The 19,901-nt window shown below is 31.2% G+C and overlaps 1 protein-coding gene and 1 pseudogene across 3 annotated transcripts in view; one reads left to right on the plus strand and one right to left on the minus strand.

Annotated features, from left to right (window-relative positions):
- GALNTL6 (polypeptide N-acetylgalactosaminyltransferase like 6) overlaps positions 1-19,901 on the minus strand; it is an 881,484-nt gene that overhangs the window by 483,524 nt on the left and 378,059 nt on the right. The window lies entirely within an intron of this gene.
- Positions 18,674-18,792, plus strand: LOC118612672 (annotated as a pseudogene).

Here is a 19,901-nt window from a genome sequence, read left to right on the forward strand (position 1 = left end):
AAAAAATATATATTTTTAAGAATTGATATTTGTTTTCAAAAAAAGCAAGGAAACTATCACCATGAGACAATGTGAAACTTGGATTTTCTTATACTAATTTTAGTATTGCTCATTTTAAATAGATAGGATACCATATCTTTTCAGTACTTAAATTTTCTAAACAGGTCAATTCAGCTTTTCAATAAATAAAAACAGAAAAGCTGGCAATGGCAGGGCATTGATATAAAAATCTCAAAACAAATATTTATCCATGTTGACAAATAAACAGAGACTCGTGCACATGGACAATAGACTAGTGGTTACCAGAGAGTGGGTCCGGGGGAGGTAGATGGAGTAAAGTAGACATTAAAGAATTAAAAAAAAAACATTAAAAAAAATAGAAGCTAAAAAAAGAGTAACCAACAGCCACATCTATGTCTATATGTTTATATGTAAATATATATGTATCTGTGAAAAAAAATTTACAAAACCAAGCCCTTAAATGCATATTAACATGATTCTAGTTCTATACCATTGGATATACATCTCATAATTATTTTTAAGGATTTAATACACTTATGAACTTGATGTATCATGGTTTATTTAACCAGTCTCTTAGTGTTGGGATTCAGGTTGTTTTCGATCATCGTTGTTATATTCTTTTTTATGGTTTATTACAATAAAGAATAAAGAATCTTTGCCTTTCTACTGTCAGTTCTTTCATCTCAACACATAATTCAAGTAATAAACAGATTACTAAAGGCTAATCTCATTTTGAAAAGGACAGTGCCAGCCTCTAATGGATCAAATCTAATAATGCTTCCCCCACATTGGATGAAGATACTCTGAATGGGATATGAAAAAAAAATAGTTCTCAATTCATCATCTGCCATTTCTTTCATAAATGTCATCTAAACATTTATCCATTTTATTAATAAAGTATCAGGACCCCTGATATCTTGTATATTTGACAACTCGTTTTAACATTAGTCAGTCAGGGTCACTTCTTAAGTAGACATTGACTAATTATTTTTAATAAGCATAACTTCTTTTGCTCCTGTTCTACCATCATAACCTAAGAATATTTAATTATTTTCTTAAATCTCTCTCCAGAAACAAATGAAATGCTAACAGCTAGAAATTGTTTTTACATGGAATTATTTTGTTATCATGCTAGAGTAGTATGTGGTGAAAAAAAATTCACAAAGTATATACCGCTTTAGAAATAAAATAGAAAAGACAATTTGCTAATGGTTGACATACAGTTAGAGGAGACAGTAGAAAGAGTTAAGGATAATGAAGAACCCACAGAAGAGAACAATCCCAAAGTAAAATGAAAGAACGATAGCCTATGCTGTACTATTACAATCATATTTGGGAAAGAAAAGAAAGAATAAAAAGTACTTATTTTTAGAGCAGTCGATTCACTTTTATTCCAACTACAAATGTAGAGCTCAAATGGGGCGAATCATTTAAACACTTATATGCATATAACTACTCAAAAGTTCCCTGAACTTGTAAGAAATGGGCATGTGGCTTCCAGTGTTTCAAAGATTATGCACCTTAATGTTATAATTAAGGGGAAAATAGGACTTTCTGAATCATGCCCTTAAATTTCAGTAATGTTTTTAGTGCCTTAACCCCTTCATAGATGTTGAGGAGATCAACTAATTTCTATGACATCTAATGTGAACTCTAATGTAAAGGTATTAACATTAATACATAAAAATGAGCTCATATGTGCTATGGTCTGAAGGTTTGTGCCCTCTCAAAGTTTATATGTTCAAAACTGAATGCCCATGGTTATGGCATTGGGAAGGGAGGCCTTTGGGAGATGATTAGGTCTTGAGGGCTGTGCCCTCATGAATGGAATTACTGCTCTTTTAAAAAAGGACTGGGAGAGCTAGCTCGTTACTTCTGCCTGTGAGCACACGATAAGTCTATAACTTGGAAAAGGTCCCTCACTCAATCTTGCTGGCATCCTGATCTCAGACTTTTCAGCCTCTAGAACTCTTAGAAATAAATCTCAGTGGTTTATAAGCCACTCAGTTAATGTTTTCGTGTGTTATAGCAGCCCGAACAGACTAATAAATACATAAATATGAAGAATTCTAAAGAGTTTGTTAACTATCACAAACTTATTGAATGCAATAATTTTTAATGATCACACTCATCTATAGAATCTCTCTCACACATGGACACACAGACGCATAAATACACTTATGTGTAGTCCCATCACACCTTAATTCTATCATAAATTTTATATCTTCCTGCCTCCCAAACATTTTTGACTTTGTGAGCAACTGCATAATAGATATCATGGAAGAAGAAAAGTCAGCATTAAAATTATGTTGTGAAAGACAAACTATGCATTTTTTTAGAATAAAGAACATTTATAAATTTCAAGTGATGGATCTTATATTACTGATTCAGAATGTAAGCAGACAAAATTCACTGGGTTGCAAATTTAACTATTGTATTATAAAATGCTCAAGGTTAAAATGTTCTTTTAATTTAAACAAACAGATAATTATATAAAAATAAAGTAGCATTCATGCAATTCTATGAATTCTCTCTATTTTTCATTTAAGTATTGACAATATAATCCCACTGAAAAGCCTCACATTTCCTAGAAGTTGGGACCACAGTTTTGCTGAAACAAAGCTGTGATTATAATTAAAGTTGTTATAAACATAATTATTCAGGTGGGTGGTTTTATTGAGAATTAGTTTTAAGAATGGAAAAAATTATCATTAGGTTTGGGCTGTGAATGAAAACCATCTCTTATTTTTAAAAAGTCCTCATCTGGTTTGTAGCTCTATATAAACGATTAGAGGCTACAGCTATTCTCTAGGATTGTTGATCATGAAAAAAAAAAAAAAACAGTGTAAACTCAAAAATAGCAAATCAAAATCAATAGGATATGGAGGCTTGGGACTAGATTTTTTAAAAAGTAATTATAGTTATACAGGCTTTAGATGGAGAGAAGGCAGATTTCCTAGCTATATGAAATAATCACTTAGAAAAGACCTTTGGTTGCTCAGCTTGAATAAAGGAGGATTAGGGTCAAGGAGGAAGTGGAAGCTGATGCCAGTGTTTTATAGTTAGCACAAAATAAAACATACATATTCAAGATACACAATTTTTGGCTATTAGAGCAGGAGCCTTCTCTGAGGCTGGTAAAGGTGGGTGTGCCTGAGTGTTTCCTGCAGCCTTTTAGACTGCTGAGAGGAGTTCTAGGACAATTTAACCACCTTCCCTTCTGTAAAGGTTGATCTAGCTACTGCAGCTGGTTGACTGACCTCTATGTGAAGTCAGGAAACAAAGCCCTCAGTTTCCAATGTTATAGACTCGTTTGTTTTCATATCAGAGAAGTGGTTGCAGTTTGTGTATCAACAATTGTTGATGTAGGCTGATTTGCAGGAAAATTATATTAATGATTAAATCTTTTAAAAAACTGCCAGTTTCACAGGAAACTGTGCTATCTACTCCTCTTTAAATCTATACTACTTCATCTCTTATATCAATTATTATCTTGGGAATTTGGGACAAGCAGATATTATTGTTTATTATTTATTAGCTACATTAAGGCATGTTGCTTATCCTTCTACAGGAAACAATATACATGGTCATCATTGTTTTCAAAGGTTTGATATATTAGAATATATTTAACTTTAGGAAAAAAGTCTAAAATTGTTAAATGTCTTTGATGCTAATAATTTAAAGAGTAATATGTTCAAGAGAAAATTGCATATTGCCAAGAGTAAGATAGGATTTTACTAAAAGTTACATTCTAACAATAAAAATATAATATTAATTTATATTTAAAGAATTCTGATTAAAATTAAAAACAAAAATACAAAAAGATAAATAAGTTATAAATTTTCTGTTTATCCTTATTAAGTAAAATTGAGTTATTTTTTCAATCTTTACACATTCTTTATAAATCTGTTATATGACAGATTTTTAACCCTACAAAGCATCATGGTATTTGTAACTATTGTATTAAACTTTGCATTATGAAAATGTGAGGACTTAAGAATCTAAGTATTAACTAAGATATGGTGGTGATGGCCTCTTTGACATACATTAACTATCACTTTAATTATAAATATAAAATGCTTCCAAAGATAATGATAGCCTGTCAGTATGAGTTTCTTTTGAGAAGACTCTAATGTCAGTTGCTTTGTAGTATCAATAATTTCAATAATACAAATTTAAATCATTTAAAGTTGGGAGAAAACTGCTGTGTATTCTAATACCTTCTTATATATTAAAAGAAGAAACTTTAAATATAGATGATGGATACAACCTAAGTGTCTTTCAATAGATGACTGGATAAAGAGGTGATACATATATAAAATGGAATATTACTCGGCCATAAGAAAAGATGAAATACTGCCATTTCAAACAACATGGATGGATCTTGAGATTATCAGGCTAAACAAAATAATTCAGACAGAAAAAATTTAACATATGTGGGACATAAAAATGAAAGTAACAAATGAACAAGACATACAATCAAACAAAAACTCATAAACAGACAATAGTGGTTACCGGGGGGAAAGGTTGAGGCAGAGGTAGATATGGGTAAAACGGGTCAAATATGTTACAATGGAAGATTTAACTTTGGGTGGTGAACACACAATGCAATATACAGATGATGTTTTATTGAATTGTACGCTTGAAACCTATATAATTTTATTAACCAATGTCACCCTAATAAATTTAATAAAAAATAATTTTATTCAGTTATAGATGGACTCTTTTAATCCAAGTTGGTTGAGCTTTTTTAAAACAAATTAATTCTGAAGTATATGATGTTTTATTCTGCATCTGTTAAAAAATAACTTATAATTTGAAAAAACCACAGATGATGAGTTCACTTTAAAATATAAATATTAATAGCTGTAATTTCAATGTGGCAGGCACTATATGAACAGTCAAAACAGACCAAACATACTCTGCCAAAATCATTTCATACATAAGTATTCTCTGTTGGTAATACCATTAGTGTGTTTGTCAGAAAAGCATCATTAGCATGCTCAGAAGCAAGTGCACCTGGTTCACCCTTCTTTCTTTCCCAAGTGGTAAAAAGAGAACGTAGATTACAGGCCTACCTCTAATTTCCACATATCTTGTCTTTAAAAAAATTGGGAACAGATGTATTTATGTCACATAAACTCTATGGCTATCACATTATCCTATGTGAATAAAAAAGTAATTTTTATACTTATAATTCACTTTCATGAAAACATTTGAAAATACTTTTCCATGAAAATAAAAATATGAAAAATGAAAGTAATGTTAACTAATTATAAAGTTAGCATAAAACTGTGGCAAAATTTAGAAATTTTTAGACTTCTGAAAATTAGCAGAGGAGGCAATTTTTGAGTCTTGGGATAGATTTGTGGATGAATAATTTGCCCAGTTCTTGAAGTGCTTATCATGTTCTCACTTTTCTCAAGTTTTTTCTCCTAGGGGCCAGACACTTTACATGTTGATTACAAAACCATCATAATAATCTTCATAAGAAACATGAGAAAAAAGAAGTGGAGAAAACTTTTGTCTCTTCCTAAAGGTCACAAAGTCATAAACCAAAAAAGTAGAGATTCAAATCCACATAATCTGACACTAGAGCCAGGGCTATTTCAAGTATATAATTATGTCACTATAAGAGCTGGGAACACAGATTTTTACACAAATCCCTTCATTATCCAGGTATGGTTTTCTCTCCCAGAAAAACTTTCAGCCGAAGCAACACTTTTATTCTTTAAATATTTCTAAGGGACTTTACCACCTCTTTCCTGACAGAAATTGAGGATCTGAAGTTTCACATATTTTCCGTTCTTAATATGTTTTCAGAGTATAATTGGAATGTCCCTTGATATAGAAAAAGAAGAATTTTTAATTAGAACTGTTTTTAAATTTTTAAGATAAAATATTTATTGATTAGTGATATTTTAGTTTATTTCTCCCATCTGCATGTCCTTTTCATCAACACTGGAAATCATTTGGTGAGGGAATTCATTTTAGTTCCTTTGAGACTTTGTTGGGTAAGATTCTTGAACTCATTGTATATTTCATTTTTTGAGCAATGTGCACTATCCAATGACTCAGTATAAAGTCTCTCTTACTTTTCCATGTGGTTGGCAATACAGAGTTACAAGTAAGGCAAAAGTAGGAGCTTTTAAAATATATTTGTCAGATATATTCCCATTGTACACCAGTAGCTCCTTAGTTGTCCATAGCAACTTCAACATCAAGCCTATTAAAATTTTAGGAACAGGATGGTTCGTATTCATCTAGTCTATAAGTTAGTCTTTTTAGCATTGTTATAATTTAATGTGTTGAAAAATTTTAAGTAACATTGACTTATTTTAAAACAATTAACTACTCCTCTCTATTTCTCCATTAAAGTCTTTTACCTTACTTTATGGATTTTAACTTTTCATTATGACTTATTAGAGAAAGCCAAGATTTCTGGTTTACATGCTCTATTTGTAATCAAAACTCCTACAAGCCTCAGTGTAAAATGTTTTGGCATTCCCTGTTTCTCCTTGTTAATTTAACACAACTAATTAACCTTTCTACTTTATGCCTCTCACTTGAACAAAGTATAACATTTTAAGTCATCATTAGTTACATTTATGCCTTTTCCTAAATACCGTTTTTGTTCTGGTAACTCAATTCTAAACAGTTTGTAGTTGCTTTTTTTCACATATAATCCATGAAAATCTAAGAGTATGTTAAAGGAGACAGAAATACTACTAAGTTAGAAAAATAACTTAAATTTCAAAATAATAGATTGCAGCCTTAAAAAGTATGTCATGTTATTTTTCTATGGTTAAAATATATTGTAAACTTTATTTTGCTAAAACAAATTTAACTAATAAGAAAAATAAAATTTAAAAAAGAAAAAATGCTTTTATCAGCAGTTTTTAGAATTGAACCACAATACACGTTAGAAAGTATATCATTAGCCACTTCCAAGCAATTCATCACACAACGTGAAGTTGTCAGTAACTTAAATTCAAGTGGTGAAATGGGAACATAGAAAGCAATAACTTTAAAAAGAAAACTGACGTTTCATTTTTTTAAAGGGTAAACTATAGGGCTTTTTTTTGGTAATAACTTAATTTTAATGCTTTCTAACAACTCTTTACTCAATTAAATTCATGTTATTATAATAAATTGTAATGCATAAACATAGCCATATATCCACCATCTTGCTTTGTCAATCAATACCTTTAACTTAAGGCACAAATATTTTTATTTTTTAAGAAATAAAACTTTTGAGTTTAAGGTGAAAATTGCCATATAATTTTCAGTGATATCAACTACACCCTCCTCTCCTCAGAATTAGCCAAACACTTGGTTGGATTTCAGCATTAACTTATGTGTTATTTACGTCTATTCATTTTATTTTGATTGCTCCATAAACAGAAGTTATTAGTTTTCTACTTTATTTTTATTTATATTGCCTATTTAATTTCTAACCTTTTAATAAATATGCATACTCTTCATTTTTGCAATAAATCTAAGGAAAATTTTCCTATTATTAGTCTTTTTATTTTTATTTTTTTTTAAATGAAGCAACCCTTGGTTGACCTCACAGATTGCAATGAACTTGTCAGCTTACAATCTCTTGTTTTTTATATTTTATGCCTACAGCACCTGGTCTTCCTAGGTGGTCTCTATCCAAGTACTAACCGGGCCTGACAGACCCTGCTTAGCTTCCGAGATAAGATGGGATCGGGCCTACTATTAGTCTTTAAAACAAAACAAAACAATTATTGTTTTGCTAAAATGCATCATTATATACTTTTTATTATTTTAATGATTTCTACTGTTTTAATTATATTCCTTTTACTCTTTTTTTTCCTGTTGTTATTTTTTAAACATTTTGGATTGAATACAAGTAATTAATTTCATCCTAGTTGAGAAACTTCTAAATATTTTTTTATTAATTTTTATTATTAATAGTGTTAGGAAAATTTTAAACATATTAAAATGTCCATAAATTAGGCACAAATATCTTATCTCACATTATTCTAAAGGATTTTATATGAACACAAATATAGGCCATGGCTCCTGATATTATGTCCAATATAATCACATATTTCTGAATTTTGAATTTGGAGGGTGATTAAACAGTAAGCCATTATGGATTAGGATAACCAAAGAAAGAAAATTCACAAAAAAATTTACATATTTTGCGAAAGCTTTCTGGTTGCTTACTTTTAAATAGCTAATTCTACAGATAATGATTTCTTTTTCCGTGTTGTGTGTCACTTATGTATGATACAATTGATTTTTTTTCCCTACAGCAGCTAGATAACACTATATCTCGTGTTTGTAAAATTAATTAGATGTCCTATATGAGATGCGAGTGAGTGTCTCACAAATTGTTTCAGTCAAAATAATGGTCATATTACTAAGACAAGAACACCTCTTCTAATAAGCTGTACATGAATTGCAGAAAGTACTCAATATAGCAAAACTAATATAGCAAATTGGATTTCAGGCCGAAGCAGATAAAATGCTAAGACCACATCTCGTTAAAATAAACTAGCTTCCATTTGGCATGATTTCCTTTTGAACATGTAATGTCTTATGTGTTTAAGTAATTGCTTCATAAAGAAGTTACTTTCAATTAATATTTTACATACAACTTTCTTAATAAATGTTTTATTCTTTCACAAACAAATCTTCTTGTAGCTCATATATTTATATAAACTTACATATGTACCTTATATTATAAAGAATCACCAAAATGGAGCTCTACCAATTTTGAAATGTAAACAAGAATTGATTCAATATCAAAGATAAAGTATATTCTTTCAGTCGGGAAAGGAAAAAAAATAAAAGGCATTCAGATTGAAAAGGAAGAAGTAAAATAATTTCTAACTGCAGATGACATGTTCTTGTATATAGAAAATCCTGAGAAATTCACACACAAAAAATCAAAGTCAATATTCATTTTCTGTAACGTTGTAGTATATGTCAATACACAAAATAAAATTCATTCAACACACTAACAACAAACAATAGGAAAGAAAAATTTTTAAAAATTCCATTTCTATACCATCAAAAAGAATAAAAGACTTCAAAATAAATTTCACAAAAGTTGAAGACTTATACTCTGAAAACTATAAAACATTGTTGAAGATATTAAAGAAAACTAAATTAATGGGAAGACACCCCATGTTCATGGATTGGAAGACTTAATGCTGTTTAGATGGCAGTGCCTTCTAATTTGATCTAAAAATTCAGTGAAACATCTACCAAAAATTCAGCTGTCTTTTTTAGAAACTTACAAGGTAATCTTAAAATATATGAGATATAATGGATCCAGAATAGCCAAAATAATAATTAAAAATATCAAAGTTGGAAGACTCACACTTCCTAATGTCAAAATTTATATAAAACCACAGTAATCTCTACAGTGTATAATATACAAGGATAAACAAACAGATCAATGACATTTATAGTCATTTGGTTTTAGACATGGATGCCTAGAGCATTCAATGAGGAAAGAGTATTCTTTTCAAAAAATTCTACTGGGACAACTGGGTAGCCACTTGGAAATAATTAATCTGGACTCCTACCTCACACAGTATGCAAAAATTAACACAAATGAGTCAAAATATAAATGTAAAAACTAAAGTATAAAACTTTTTGAAAAACACAGGAGTAACTTTCTATAACCTTCTGTTAGGCAATGAGTTTTTAGATATGACACAAAAAGCACAAACAAGAGACAAAAACAAACAGAAAGATAAACTGAATTCCACCAAAATTAAAAACTTGGTGTTTCAAAGGACACATTATGAAAGTGAAAAATCAATCTACACAATGAGAGCATACACTTGTAAATCATATATTTGATATGATAAATTCAGAATATATAAAAATACATTGCATCTCGACAATAAACAGACCAAATTAAAAAACAGGCATGGGATTTGAGTATATAACTCTCCAAAAATGCAAATAGAAGGCAAACAAGCCATGAAAAGATGCTCGACATTATTATTCATTAGAAAAATGCAAATTGAAATCTCGGTAAGAAACTAGGTCATGCCTAGCAAAATGACTTAAAAAAAAAGATTTTAACTATTGTGGGTGAGCATGTGGAGAAATGGAAATGCTCACAACTTACTTATAGATTGGAAGGGGATGCAGCCATAGTGGTTTCATAGCTCCTCAAAAGGTTAAACATACATATGGCTAAGCAACTTGACTTCTGGGTATATATCCAAAGTAATGAAAACATGTTCTCATAATAGCTTGTACAAGAATGTTCAGAGTTGACTTACTGATAATAGTGAAAAAGCAAAAACAATTTAAATGTCCATCCACTGATGTGTCAACAAATACAATGGGATATACCAATTTATGGCGTATTAATTCATAAAAAGAAATAAATTATTGATTTATGCTCTGGCATAGATAAAACTCAAAACTATGCTAAAGCCAGTTACAAAAAAACACATTGTATTATTCTATTTATATAAAATGTCCAGTAAAGGCCAATACAAAGAGGCCGAAAGTAGATTAGTGGTTACCAGAAGCTGGGAAAGAGAGGAGCAGGGAGCGACAGTTATTGGGTACCAGTTTTCTTTCTGGGGTGCTGAAAATATTCAAAAATTGGATAGTGCTGATGGTTTCACAAGTCTGTGAATACGGTAAAAAACAAAATTGTATACTTTAATATGGTAAATTTTATAGTATGTCAATTACATATCGATAAAATTTTCATTAGAAAAAGAAAATATTTTTAAGGAAAACAACCAATCATATTTTACCCAAAGCACAGATCTCAGCTTCTTTGCCCAAAATTCTTAGAGAAAATGACAAATGCTAAAAATAAGGAATAATCCTTATAGGAATATTTAGAGGTTTACGGGCATACCTCATTTTATTGTGCTTTGCTTTATTGTACTTCACAGATGCTGCATGTTTTACAAATTGAAGATTTGTCTCAACCCTGCATAAAGCAAGCCTGCTGGCACCATTTTTCCAACATTTGCTCACTTTGTGTCTTTGTGTCATACTTTGGTAATTCTCATAATATTTCAAACTTTTTCATTATTATATTTGTCATCGTAATCTATGATCAGTGTTCTTCGATGTTATTATTGTAATTGTTTTGAAGCACAGTGAACCACACTCCTTTAAGAGGGTTACCTTAAATCGATAAATGTCGTGTATGTTCTGACAGCTCCACCAAACAGCCATTCCCCTGTCTCTCTCTCCTCAAATCTCCCTATTTCCTGAGATATGACAATATCAAAATGGGGCCAATTAATAAGCTTATAATAGCCTCTAAGAGTTCAAGTGAAAGAAAGAGTTGCATGTCTCTTACTTTAAATCGGAAGCTGGAAATGATTAAGTTTAGTGAGAAATGCATGTCAAAAGCCAAGACAGGCTGAAAGATAGGGCTCTTGCACCAGTTAGCCAAGTTGTCAATGCAAAGTTAAAGTTCTTGAAAGAGATTAAAAGTGCTACTCCAGCAAACACATGAATGATAAGAAAGTGAAACAGCTTTAGTGCTGATATGGCGAAGTTTTAGTGGTTAAGAGATCAAACCAGTCACAATATTCCCTGAAGCCAGAGCATAAACCAGAGCAAAGCTCTAACTCGCTTCAATTCTATGAAGGCTGAGTGAGGTGAGTAAGCTGCAGAAGAACAGTTTGACATTAGCAGAGGCTGGTTTGTGAGGTTTAAGGAGTTGTCTCCATACCATAAAAGTGCAAGGCAAAGCAACAAGTGCTGAAGTAGAAGCTGCAGCAAGTTACCCAGACTTAGCTAAGATAATAACGAAGGTGGCTACATTAAACAGCAGATTTTCAATATAGAAGAAACAGTCTTACCTTGAAAGAAGATGCCATCTAGGACTTTTATTACCACTAGAGAGAAGTCAATTCCTGGCTTCAAAGCTTTAAATGACATGACAACTGTCTTGTTAGGGGCTAACACAGCTGGTGACTTTAATTTGAAGTCAGTGCTCATTTACCATTCCCAAAATCCTAGGACCCTTAAGAACTATGCTAAATCTACTCTGCTTGTGTCTTATAAATAAAACAAAGCCTAGATGACAGCACATCTGTTTACAATATGGTTTACTGAATATTTTAAGCTCATTGTTGAGACCTACTTCTCAGAAAAAAAAGATTCCTTTCAAAAAATGAACGCTCATTGACAATGCACCTGGTCACCCAAGAGCACTGATGGAGATGTACAATGAGATTCATGTTGTTTTCATGCCATTCTGTGGCCCATTTTGAAGTGTTATTATTTAAGAAATATATTTCATAAGGCTACAAGTCTACAAGAGATGTACAATGAGATTCATGTTGTTTTCATGCCATTTTGATTTTGAAGTGTTATTATTTAAGAAATATATTTCATAAGGCTACAAGTCTCATAGATCCTGATTTTTCTCATGGATCTGAGCAAAGTAAATTATAAACCTTCTGGAAGGGATTCACTATTCCAGATGCCATTGAGAACACCCATGAATCCTGGAAAGAGGTCAAAATACCAACATTAACAGGAGTTTGGAAGATGTTGATTCCAGCTCACATGGATGACTTTGAGGGGCACAAAATTTCCGCAGAGGAAGTAACTGCAGATGTCATAGAAATAGCCAGAGAACAAGAATTAGAAGTGGAGCCTAAAGATGTGAATGAATTGCTATAACCTCACAATCAAACTTGAATGGATGAGTTGCTTCTTATGGATGAGCAAAGAAAATGGTTTCTCAAGATGGAATTTACTTCTGGTGAAGATCCTATGAAGGTCGTTGAAATGACAACAAAGGGTTTAGAATATTATAAAAACTTAGTGGCAGATTTGAGAGGATTGACTAGTTTTGAAAGAAGTTCATCTGTGGACAAAATGCTATCAAAAAGCATTGTGTGCTACAGAGAGATCGTTCATGAGAGAGAGAGTCAATCAGTGCAGCAAACTTCATTATTGTCTTATTTTAAGAAATTGCCACAGCCACCCTAATCTTCAACAACCTCCTTCCTGATCAATCAGCAGCTATCAACACTGAGGTGAGAACCCCCACCAGCAAAAAGATTACAACTCCCTGAAAGCTCAGATGATGATTAGCATTTTTTATCAATATAGTATTTTTAAATAAAGGCATGTATACTGTTTTTTTTTAAAAAAAATTATAATGCTATTACATACATAATAGATTACATTATAGTGTAAACATAACTTTTAAATGCACTGGGAAACCCTAAGATTCATGTGACTTACTTTATCGCAATATTCACTTTATTGCAGTGGTTTGGAGCCAAACCCACAAGATCTCTGAACTATGCCTGTATTCAACTTCCCTTTATATTACTGTTTGTGTTAGAATGCTTTTAGCGAATTGAATGAATTCATATATTTTGCCTAACAGAGGGCAGTTAAATAAAATATACAGTTGAAAGTACAACAGGGGTACACACTGTTAAGATAATGTTCAGATTTGCTGTAGTATCACTTAAATTTAACTGTTATAAAAATGAATTTATTTTCACACAAAACAAAATTTATTCTCATTAACATTCTACTGCAGATAAGAAAAGAAATAAACAATTTGACAAGTTGAAAATTAACAAAGAAACTGAAATTACTTTAGAATGAGATGTTCTAAATGCTTTCATTGTGAAAAAACAAACAAAAAATTGAAATGTGACCATATTTAGATCGTCACTTAATTTTCTTTCATGGCAAATTATATGGAATATGTTTTACAGCTTCCAATTGTATTTTAAAAAACTTTAAGGGAATAGCTTTTCTTTGTACTGAAATCCCATTAAAATAGATTACTTATGTTAATTATTGCATATTAGTGTCAAAGTTTTTATTATTTTCTACAAAAGTTAAGTATATATCTTTGTACACTAAGAAAATAAATAAAAGAATATATAAACTATAGGTAAAATTCCACTAGAATAACATTCTGGAGTTGAATATTAAAAGAGTTAGGTAAAAATCATCAAAAAAGAGCAACATAAAATATTTAATAAAATGATCTTTTAAAATCATAATCATGTAAATAAAAGACAAGCATTAATTTCATCTAGTTCATAATGCAGTCTCTCAGATATAAATTTTTTAAAAATTTGGCAGATAGTATATATACTTTATAAGTCAATGTGTATGTACTTTATTCACTTTGTATATCATAAAATTCATAATTTATGTTATTAAGCATTAGGAATCTATGATAAACCTATGATAGAGTAGCTACTAAAATTATGGTAGTTTTTAACTATTTAAGTGTAAACTGAGAAATAACCACCAATTTATTTTTAATTTATTTCAAAAAGTATTAATTTGACTTCCATCGAATCACTGACTATTTTTATATAATATTTTATGTAATTGTATGTAATATTTTTATATAATATTTTAAGGTAAATACACAATTGATATTATTTAATCGACTAACATTTATCTTGTACCCAAAGTTTACAAACTAAACAGGTGATCTTTCATCTTCTCTGCAACCCTCGAATGCTGTGTGCATTATTATATTTACTTTTGAGGCTGATAAAATAGATGTCGAGTCGAGGTCTCTTTCTCATTCTACTTAGCTGCTTCCAAGCATTGTTATCTAGTCCTAAGAATGGTACTCAAGCTCTGGAACTGCCAAGTGTTTCTTTTACATGCAATAAAGAATTATTTAAGGACCATAAATTCAATATTGGAACTTTATCTCAGAATATATAGCATATAACTCATGTGGCTCTTTGGTTAAGGGTGACTGAAAAAGTTATTCCAGAATCAAAGCACTTACAATATCCTTGCTCTTCTAGAAGGACTATATAATCACCATTATAAAACTATTTCTAGACCTGTTTCTATGGAAGGTAAGTAGTACCTGAAGTTGACATAAGGTATTTAATACTTACTTATTGGTATATTGAAAAACCAAAGCTGTCTCCTGATAATATTATACCAATATTATTTATAGATATACTTTCCTAGTATATTTTTCAGTTTTGTAATAAAAGATAACAGGATTTCTCAGGCACATTTTAACTATCATTTTTTTGTCCTTAGTTAATACTGAAAAAAAAAAAAATAGAATCTTTTCCATTTTGTAGAGCATTAATGGTGTTGACAAAAAAGTTAAAAAGTTCAGAGTTTTATAAATTTACATTGTTTCTGAGCTGCATTAATGAGACATATACATATTTCAATTTATTAATTTAAATTTCTTAGGAAGAAAACATGTATGCATTAAGATTTGTATGGTATAACTAAACCACTAATTCAAGGAGACTGTTCATTCATAGAAGTAAAAAATGGAACATGACTGCATTATTAATATGTCCATGTAAACAAAAGATTTAGTATAATCCCTACCCTAATTTCTTGTACATAAGTCAGAACATGGCGATATTTTTTTTAAAAAACTAGAACTGAATGAAATTAAAATATACTTAACAACATATAGGACCAGAATTCTTTTACATAGTTTAAAGCAGTTTTTTTAAAAACATATATCACATGCGGGCATATGAATAGGAACAACATTACACTCTTAACAGTATCACCTCCAGAAAACTTGTCCATCTAGTGGCCTTATGGGACAATTCATGATTTGGTAAATTTGCCAAAGTCTAGTATGACTGAACTGTGCAACTTCTGAAACCCAGTTCTGTCAGCAGATCTCAGCAAAAGCTCAAATTAATTATGAATAAGAGTAAGCACATAGAAATGAAAATACATCCTCATAAGCAGGCCTTTTCTTTCTTTCAATAAGGCCAGTATGAGAAGAAAATAACAATCCTGCTTGTTAGTCAACAAACGGAAACAAATACTAGAAGAAGCAAAACACTAGATATCCATGGGAGCTGAACTCCCTCTCTTGCCTTTATTCTCTCTTGCAATACAATAAGACGTATCCAAAGGGTGGGGGGAAGGCCCAGCCATCTAGTTGCAGTCAGATCTCAGAGGTTTGGGGAGGGTCATGACTCTTTTAAGGGGCTTTGCATCTCTCTATTGGAATGCATGAGGTGTTAATTTTAAAGCTTAAATCTCAGAAACTAATTCTAATTCTGGAGTGCCTTCATGTATTCCTGAGTGCCTTCTTGACAACTTTCATGTGTCTACAATTCATCTACGTATAGTAATCAATTAATCAGCATCTGGCAAAGTGTTAATAATTTTTTTTTAATCCTAAGAAAAGCAGAAAGAGTATTATATGTCTTATAAAAGGACTACTATAAAATATGTCATTTACATTAATATGGCAGTTACCAACAAAATTATTTTTTCACATTCCTAAATTTAATGAATTTAAATGGTTGTAACCACTTTTGTAATTTGTATCTATACACAAATTTGCCAGATTTAGCCACCAGAAAAGGAGGACACCAGTTAGAATTTGCCAGATTTAGCCACCAGAATAGGAGGACACCAGTTAGATTTGAAGTTTTATCTAAAATTCAAATTAAACCGATATATTGTTTTATATGTTAACCAGATCTATACAAAAACAGTCAACAGAAAGCCACACACACACACACACACACACACACAGATACACACATATAGTTTCTATATAACCTTAAGTAATATGGATATGAAATAAGATGTTTAGTAATAAAAAGTGAGAGAAAATAAACATTAGAAAGTCCCTCCTGAATCCTAACAATCACCAAAACACATGCTGTCAAATCATCTATTTCAAATCCTCGATAATCTTGTTTCAATTTGAAATGAATGCAGATGAATTGCTGCTTTTTTCACAGTGATATAAGGCTTAGTTTTTTGACATGGCCTGTGTATAACAAAGCTCTTAATGGAAGCTGAAATTGTCTTCAATTGTACCCTGTGTATAAAGGTGGGTCAGCCAGGCTTTTTAAGCTCTTAAAATGTCTCCGAGTTTTGTCAGGGTTATAAAAATAATAGGACTCCATGAACTTTTGTTCTTACTTAAAAGTTAAAACTTGGAGGAATGAGCTACATACATTATGATTTTCTTAGATTCTGATTTACTATATTAGGTTTGGAGTTTACAGCAAAAAAGAATCTGAAGAAGAGCAAGAAAAGGATGGAAACTGAGGTGTTGTTGGCACTGTGGGCCCTAAGGGAGTTAGTTCATTTACTGTGAAAATGTAGGGAACTTTTTCATTTACAATTTATTAATTAATTTAATAAATATTAATTAAACACCTACTGTTCTGTATTCTAGGCACTGGGGATACAGCAGTGATAAAAACAGGCAACGCATATGCCCTCATGGAGCTGATAGTCTCAGGTGGGGAACTGGGCCGTACATATACTACTTTAATTTGAATAAAAATTATTTTAAATTTTTTTAATCATATATATGAATTATTATTTTATATATAATATATATGTTATATATAACAATATCTATATATGAATTTATCTTACTCTTTCCATTAGTTGAGCATTCTTATTGTATATTTTTAGTTTCATTTTGATTAGGGATAATCAGGTATGAAACATATTCCTCAGCACACTTTTTATTTAAAATTCTAAATCTTTGTATATAATATTGGGTAAAATGTATTCAACAAATATTTCTTTTCCCATCCCATACCATCCTGCCACTGAGACTCAACGTTAAAGAAATGTTATCTTTTTTCAACTGTTAATGGAGTCATGCTTTTGGAATTAAAAATTCCTAGAGATCAAAGAGTTTTTCAATCAAAATAAATAAAATTTATTTTGTTTAATATAAAACTCTTTTGACATTGATTATGAATAAATTCTGATCCTAATTTAATTACATCTACTATTTCTTGAAATTATCTTTTCCTGGAAAAATCAAATAACATGCTTAAAATAATTAATACCTTACTCTATATTACTTACAACCTCTCTCAGATGGGGTAACCTAATAGATCATGAGCTTGTAACATTAAGAAATAACTGTTGCAAAGAAGTGTACTTTGTTCCCGGAAGTTCCATTTTCACTGACATATGTCATTATTATGCACTGCCAAAATTTTCTATTTTGTGGAACCTCTCATCCACTTTAATTAATTAAAGGAACTGGAGAAACAAACTCTAATAGCTAAAACCTATTTTTATACATTTAATTTCGAAGAAGTGAATGATTTCTACTTTCAGGATGAGTAAATGAGTAAATATACAGATTGGTTCAATTCACAGTGATTTTTTTGACTATGATCCAGAATCAGAAAAAAAAAAATGATGATCCTCTTCTTCAAAGAGCTCATTGGCTGGTAGTGGGAGGATAGATAGAAACTCACATCCAAACAATGTGGAAATTGCAGTGATATTGAGTCAGTACCGTGGTAGTAAATAAAAAATAATTCCAAAGGTTTATGAGTTTCTATGGGCTGTCTACTGCCCAAGCACATTATACACGTTTAGTTTAATACTTAATAACCATCTTATGAGATTGGCACCATTATTATCCCCATTTTACTGTTGGGGGGAATTTAGTCACAGGTTTTTGTTGTTGTTGTTGTTGTTATTGTTATTGTTTTAATGTAACCTTTTCAAGGCCTCACAGTTAGTAAGTGGCGTAACCTGGGAGGGTATACAGGAAAGTGGGCTGAAGGTGTTATATTAGTCTTAAAGATTAGTTAGAATAAGGGGCACAGAAAAAAAGAGAAGTGTTATAGAGATAAGTTTCAGGTAGAGAAAACAGGATTTAAAAAAACACAGGACTGTCTATGGCCATGCCACCCTGAATAAGCCCGATCCCGTCTGATCTCGGAAGCTAAGAAGGGTTGGGCCTGGTTAGTACTCGAATGGGAGACCACTTAGGAAGACAAGGTGCAGAAGTATTACGTACTTTAGTATTACTAACGTATTACATACTTTAAATAAATTATTTTTATTTCCTAAATCATCTATTTAATGAAAATAAATTATGAATTATTTACTTAAGCTAAGAAGTTAATAAACCCTCATATAAAGGGCTCACCAGATTTTGTAATACTCAGAGTTACAATTTTTAATGGTAGTTTCACAAGTTCAGAAGGAACTTTACAACATCATACGGACACCGGAGGTCTCTAAAGATAGTGTGTTTGTTCTTTGTAAAGGTAAAGGGGTCTTCCTACCACTCTGCAACTATACAAAGGCAATAGTCCTTAAACAAATAAACTATTATTTGTTTCATAATTTTTATAACCTATAAAGCTTAGAAACTAATATGAACTCAAAGTTCTCAGAGATAAAATTAGAGGTCAGCTAGTTCAATTTCAGCTCTTTATATCAAGTACAAAAATGGCCAAAATGTATTGAGTGCTTACCTTGAACTCAGTCACTCCCCCTTTGTTCCCAGACCAGTTTCTCTCCGTCCCAGATCGACTGTCATTATCTGCGGAGATTTTACACCAGAGTGGCCCTGGACAATCTAAAAAGTGTCTTGTTTTCTGTGAAATGAAGCAGCCTTCTAAGGCTGCCTAACTCTGGAATGATACATCCAGAATAAAGACAGAATCAGGTGACCTACACAGGGCCAGCCTAAGTTCTATTCACTTCAATAAATTTTACTTTACATGAGCATGTAAAGCTGCATGAACATATTTAACTATGTTTTATGACCAATTTTATTATTTTGTGTCTTTCAGAAAGTTAGAAACCTTGTTTGCTCTAGGAAAAAGGCTCTGATTGGCCCCCTGCTGTCTTAGAAGGCCATTATGGATACTGGAATCAAGTTTTTATAATTCTCATGAATCTTCTATTCCCATCTTCTATTCACTGTTATACACAGTGAAATGATGGTTTCTATTTCAATCCTGATCCTAAGACAAAAAACGGGTAATAAATTAGATTCAATTATCTAGAGTGTCTATATAATCGTATCATGGTTTTACTAAATTCAAGACAGTTATCAGAACGGTTTCAGTTTCTCAGAATTAGATGTCTGAAAAAACTACAGAGAAGGG

Source organism: Rousettus aegyptiacus, unplaced genomic scaffold, assembly GCF_014176215.1.
Source record: "Rousettus aegyptiacus isolate mRouAeg1 unplaced genomic scaffold, mRouAeg1.p scaffold_m13_p_16, whole genome shotgun sequence".
In the NCBI taxonomy this organism is placed as follows: Eukaryota; Metazoa; Chordata; class Mammalia; order Chiroptera; family Pteropodidae; genus Rousettus; species Rousettus aegyptiacus.